Source organism: Spermophilus citellus (assembly GCF_964194105.1).
Source record: "Spermophilus citellus genome assembly, chromosome: 5".
Taxonomy (NCBI): domain Eukaryota; kingdom Metazoa; phylum Chordata; class Mammalia; order Rodentia; family Sciuridae; genus Spermophilus; species Spermophilus citellus.
This window is the reverse complement of record NC_138186.1, coordinates 81443847-81450421: the sequence shown is the minus strand read 5'-3', so window position 1 is coordinate 81450421 and position 6575 is coordinate 81443847. Positions and strand designations below refer to the sequence as shown.

General features: G+C 35.0%; 1 pseudogene across 1 annotated transcript; it reads right to left on the bottom strand.

Annotated features, from left to right (window-relative positions):
* Positions 1–1082: 1082 nt before the first annotated feature.
* Positions 1083–2795, bottom strand: LOC308650225 (dnaJ homolog subfamily A member 1-like; annotated as a pseudogene). Its single transcript has 2 exons — positions 1725–2795; positions 1083–1185 (listed from the first exon to the last, which is right to left on the bottom strand). The product of its transcript is annotated as a dnaJ homolog subfamily A member 1-like (transcript).
* Between the last annotated feature and the right edge of the window lie 3780 nt (positions 2796–6575).

Here is a 6575-nt window from a genome sequence, read left to right as displayed (position 1 = left end):
AAATATGATTCAGAAGAGCAGAATCCAAGACCCCAGAGGATGGAGCCAAGAAATCTAATGGAGTTTTTCTGTCTGAAGAATTTTAAAATTGCTCAAGGTCAGTGACTCCTTTTATTTTTTGAACCAGAATGTCTGTAAATGTTATCCTATGCCTATCAAACCCTCATATGCTTAGAGCAGCTAACTTGTTATTTTAGTTTCACACATCTAAACATGGAGACAAAATATACTCTAAGAAGGATTGTACTAAAAGTTTTATCTATATCTGATTTAGATTAATAAGGTGATTAGATTTGGGACTTCAGAGATAATGAAATTTAGATGCAATTTTGAACTTAATGTTGTAAGGAGATGAAACCTTTGGGGCTTATTATGGTTTGGGTCTTAAATGTCCCCCATTTAAGCTCATGTGTTGAAGGATTGTTCCCCAGTGTGCAATGTTCAGATATGGGGCCTTTGAGAGGTAATTGGATCATGAGGCCTCTGATCTCATGAATGGATTAATACATTTGTGAATTCAAAGCTTACTGGGTTATGGAGAGGTGGTGGAAACTTTAGAAGGTGGAGCCTAGTTGGAAGAAGTAGATCATTGGGGGTGTACACTTGAAAGGGTATATTTTGTCTTCAATTCTTCTTGTTCTCTTTCTCTTTTTGCTTTTTGGGCATCGTGAGGTGAATAGCTTTTCTCTAACATTATGGACTCACACGATAAACCCAAAAGGAAACAGAAGTGACCATTGATAGAAACTTCTGAAATTATGAGCCAAAAAGAAACATTTCCTCCTTTTAAGTTGTTCATCTCAGTATTTTTGTCACAGCAACAAAATGCTGAGTAACACAAAGACCTTGGGAAGACATAAATGTATTTTGTACAGACAGACCACAACTTAACAATGGTTTGATTTATTATTTTTTGAGCTTTTATATTTGTGTTTGTTCTTCATTTAAGGTTTAAAACACTACTGTAATTGAATATTAAAACAAAAACAATAGCAAGTGGTGAGATATTTATGATTATAGTCCTTCATTCATTCATTACTGCATATAAAATGCTTGCAGCAAGTGTTATTCACTGACCTGCATTAAGAGGTTTGATGCTGAACACTGCCTCTAGGATGACATTCATCAACCTCATATGCTTGTCCATTATAGTGGCACTGTCTGTCCTTATTTGGTCAAAGTCCACTAGTTAGGGGGATAGTAGGGGATAGGAAAGGTAGCAGAATACAACAGTCACTAATATGGCATTATGTAAAAATGTGAATATGTAACAGATGTGATTCTGCAATCTGTATTTGGGGTGAAAATGGGAGTTCAAAGCACAATTTGAGTCTAATGTATGAAAGATGATATATCATGAACTATGTAATGCGATAAATAATCAATAAAAAAAAATTAAAAAAAAAAAAGAAGTACCTTCTTGAACTCCATCCATTTACCTGCAAATGCCGTGATTTTATTCTCTTTTATTGCTGAGTAATATTCCATTGTGTATATATGCCACAATGTTTTTTATCCGTTCGTCTATTGAAGGGCATATAAGTTGGTTCCACAGTTTAGCTATCTAAAGTACATGTATGAAGACACAAATTGGTGTGAATATACTTTGTATACAACCAGAGACATACAAAATTGTGCTCTATATGTGTAATAAGAATTGTAATGCATTCCACTGTCATATATAAAAATAAAAGAATAGAATTATCATAAAAAAAAAAGTCCACTAGTTATACCTGATCCATTTCTTCAATCTCTTCTACTTCCTTCCTCTCAGGTAGAAATTTTTTCATCAAAGAAAGTTTATCAGGAGAAAGAAAGCATTTTTTTTCAGGAAAGTTTACCTCAAACCTGATAATTAGGTGACCCTTTTCATGTGATCTATGACAAATTAGCCTACCTTCATTTGGCACACATTTTATATCTCCCTGCTTGACAATCTGACCTGGATGAGGGGTGATAACTGTGGTTTGGTTATCAAGAGTGAATACGGGCCTTTAAAAGCCACATAATGCTTCAATCAGTTGTATGTCTGTATACATGTTTTTACATTTCATGGAATAAAAACAGCCTGGTCCTTCAGATCTAAGACAACGATAATATCTCCTGGCTCCAGTCCTAGCTCTTGGTCCCTTCACCATGGAATGTTATCTTCTGTCTATTTTTCATGCCTTTATCAACATGAAATTCTAGAATTTTCTTATCTCTACTATCTTCCTTCCTTTGCAGCTTTTCACCTATCTTTAGGACTGATCCCTTTCCCATGGCCCTGTTGCTCCATGAACACAGACTGAATTTGCTGAACCATTCCAGGTCCTATCTGATGAATTCTTACTTGCATTCCAGCCATTAGGACAGCACTCTACTGATCCTTTCTTACCATGTAAACCTTCACATTCATCACAAATCACATTCTTTTCCAGTTTTCTTGTTGCACTATTATATAAATCTTCAAAGGTTACTAAGAGCTGATATACAACATGTTTACCTCTCCTTTCTCTCTGCGTCCTTCCTCCTCCTCCAAAAAACAGTAAAGATGTCCATGGGGGGCCCAAGCCACTACCTGTCTCACCTCTTAATTGCATGTTCTCCTCCTTTGTCGTATAATTCCCTTTTCTTGACATCAGAGAGAACTCCATAAGCTTGAGAAAGCTGTTTAAACTTTTCTCTTTCATTTGGATTCTTACCAGGGTGGTACTTCAAAGCCTGTTTTCTATAAGCTTTTTTTTTTCAGTTTTTGCTGAGTGGTGTTGGGTTTGACCCTCCCAAACATAAGAGTAACTGGTTTCTTTCACCATTTTCAACAGCTGGTGAGTGGGCTAGGGCTGGTGTGGGGAAATAGGAAAGAGTGCATAACTATGTGTAGCTCAGGTAGCCAATGTTCCTGCACTTCTCATGGAGTTTCTGGAAAGTTCCACCTCAACTTTACAATTTTTTTTGACTTTACAATAATGCAAAAAGAGATATACATTCAACAGAACCTGTACTTTGAATTTTGATTTTTTTTCCTGGGCTACAGATATGCAGTATAATACTCTCATTGATACTAGCAGGAGCCATGGCTCCTGGTTAGCCATGCTACACACAAGGATAAATAACTGACACTTTGCTTCACAGTGCCTTGTGTTGCTGAGGTATATAATATTTGGTGTGTTAGGTATATTAAATGAATTTTTAAATCATGACATTTTCAACTTGCAATAGGTTTTAGTATGGTGATCATATAGAAAATTTTCTTTTCTTTATTTTGTTTTATTTATTTTTTTGGTAGTGGAGATTGAAAACAGGGTTGCTTAACCACTGAACTACATCCCAGCCCTTTTTATTTTTATATAAGTTCCCATTGAGTTTTTTAGAGCCTTGCAAAGTTGGTGGGGTTGGCCTCAAACTTGTGATCCTCCTATCTCAACCTCCAGAGTTGCTGGTATATTATAGGCATGTGCCATTGTGTCTGACTAGAAAAATTTCTTGCAGTAGAATTATACACAAGTCACCTTCTCTAAACTGGAAGCTTGATAGCAGTGACAGATATCAACATGTAAATCATATTAAGATAGGCTATGATACTTAAATAAGAGCCTTCTGAATTCTGAAAGATTGTGCAGGAATATATTTAAGGACACTGTCATTTCCATCTGTGCAATTTAAATTGTATTGCCAATATGCTATTTAAACTGCTTGTACTAGAAAATTAATCAAAGAATCTTGTGGGTGTTAGCCCACAAGTACAGAAATGTGATGAGACACCATATTTATTTTAGCCCTTAAATCAAGGTTACAAGGCTCTTTTAAGTATGATACTGAGTTTAGTGTGTTAATACTCCCCCCAACCCGGACCCACCACCTGCTTTTTTATAAAGCAAGCTTGCTTTATAAATGGGATCCTTTCCAAATTTCTACCACAGGGGGAAATAAAAGTAGTTTAGAATTTAAAACAAGCCAATATTTAGAGGTTCACACAACATATTTAACCGGGAAGCCAAATCTTAAATTTAAAAACTTTAAAATCCAATTATCAAGACATTGGCCTTAGACCACAGTCAAGTTTCTTTTCTCTTCATTTTGTTTGTGGTGGTGAAATAAAGCTTGTGGTAGGTAGCTTTCTGGTTGATTTCTTAGCATGTTTCCCCTTTTAAGTCTGTGTATATGTGTGTCCTAGAATGGGCTTAGAACTTGCATAAACTGGGGCAATTTTATTTGGAATTTAAGGAGCCGGGAGACCCCAGTTACCATCAGGATTATATATGTTAGCATTAAAAAGTGTTCAAATGTTACTATCAAAACTTTTATCATCAGATACTAGCCTTAGTTGAAAGTTCAGCTCAATGGAAACATTATCCCTTGCAAAAGGAATAGCACAGATTTAATCTCTGCACTCTTGACAAGTTTCAGACACTATAATCCAATTTGTGAGGGCTTTTGAAAATCATACCCAGTTCATCTTCCTGCTGTCTCTAAATCTAATTCCAACTCTCATATCATTTCTTTTCTTCTCCTCCTCCTTCCTTTTTCTCTTTCTCCTTTTTTACTCCTTCTCCTTCTTCTGAATGCCCTACTCTTAACTCTCTCTGTACTTGAAAATAACACACAGCCAGATTTATCGTCTATGCTATAGGTGGTCTGTTAATTACAGTTCACTGTTCCTTAAAGGGAAGCTGCTGGTTGGATAGCCATGGGGGAGCATAATTATATTTCACCATGTCTTTGATATCTCATTGGAAATTTAATACAAAATATTCCAGGAAGTTTGTACTTTGGACACTGGTTTGTTTTCTCTTTGGGATCTGTGAGCAGACATCTGGGAGCAAGGGGCTTACTCCTTGTTTGCTTTTAGCAACTGTACAGTGAAAGCAGTTTTAAATATAAAGGAGGTTCTGAGTTTTAAATTTTTCACTGAAAGAAAAGCTTTTTACTTTTTGCTCTGACCTACTTAGACTTTACCAAGCAGACATTGCTGGAAAAACAAGAACTTTCCTTGTCTCCTGTTGAGATGCCAGAAAAATGATGAGAAGAGCACACCAGGTCCATTTATAAAGTCAAACCCTTTTAAGCCACAACCAACATCATTCAATCCACTTTTCAGACTTTAGGAATTTTTGTAAATTTACAGAAACTTTTTTCTACATGTAAAACATTTCTCCAAACTCTTAGATTCTAGATTTTTATCATTTAGTTTGCTTTCTCTTTCCCCATCCCCCATTTATGTATAAATGTTTATATATTAAATATGTATATGGGACTTAACTAGTTTATTTGAATATCATATTAAGAAATCTTTTGAAATGTCTAAAATAAAATTCTGGCTACAAATATCTTGTTTTTGGAGTTGGATATGCCATTGATATACTCTGAATATCTTGAAATAATTGGAAATTACATTTCCTTCAGTGATATATTTGTTCTACCTAACTTTTCTGTACTATCAGGTATTAAAAATAAGCAATGACTAATGCCGTACTAAGATAAGGTAAATACATATTTGGAAAGGTTTTTGTTTTTTGCAACTGAGGGAAAAATTGGCGGACTGACTATGTTTGGGTGAATACTGTGTATTTTATGAATTCTGATGAAATCTGTTTAAAGTCTTGAATTTTGCTGATGAAAAAATTTGATTTGACTCAATATTATTGGTTCATCTGGTATAAACTGTGACAATTCTACCTTGTTTTCCCCCAAATTTTCTGTAAGTTACACAAATTTCTCATGTTAAAATATTGCTTTATAATAATTTTTTAAAAATATTTTTTAGTTTTTATACTTGGAAACAATGTTTTTATTTTATTTATTTATTTTTATGTGATGCTGAGGATTGAATCCAGCACCTCCCATGTGCTAGGTGAGTGTTCTACCACTGAGCCACAACCCCAACCCCCTCCCCACCCACCTCCCCCTCCCCCCCCCAATAAAAATTTAATAACATTTAACATGCATGGAATGCTTTCATGTGATGGCCATGTGCTAAGCAACTTAACATTATTTTATTTAATATTAGTACCTCATGTAATAGCTTTAGTAGGTAAAATTAGTTCTGGGAGGTTAGGTGATTTGACCTCATGGCTAGAAGATTGTGCAAGTAGAATATGACAATAACAATTGCTATAACATTAACACTTTTTAAATTAACACTTTTTGAAGGTTTGGTACTTCAGTCACTAGCCACATTCAAGTGTTCAATAGCCATTTGTGGCCAGTAGCTACAAGACTGAACAACAGATTATAGGGCATTCCAATCACCACAAAAAGTTCTTTTCTTTCTCTTTCTCCTCCCCGCCCCACTCTCAACCACAGAAAGTTCTATTGAATAACACTGCTCCAAAGATTTTATACTAATATTTCCCAATGAAATTTTAGTGAAATATGTTAATTCCATGAAGAAATTTGGGAAACACATTTTATTGGCAACACATAGCCTAATCATTGTTTGGATTAGATTTGTTTTGCTGATGGCTCTCTCATTAATTTTATTTTTATTCTTTTTATTTATTTAAATTCTGAGGGAGAGAAAATTTTTATCTTATCCCTAAATTCTGAGGATTTTCCTTGTTTTGGATCTGTGACTCCCTTTGCATGGGTTACAT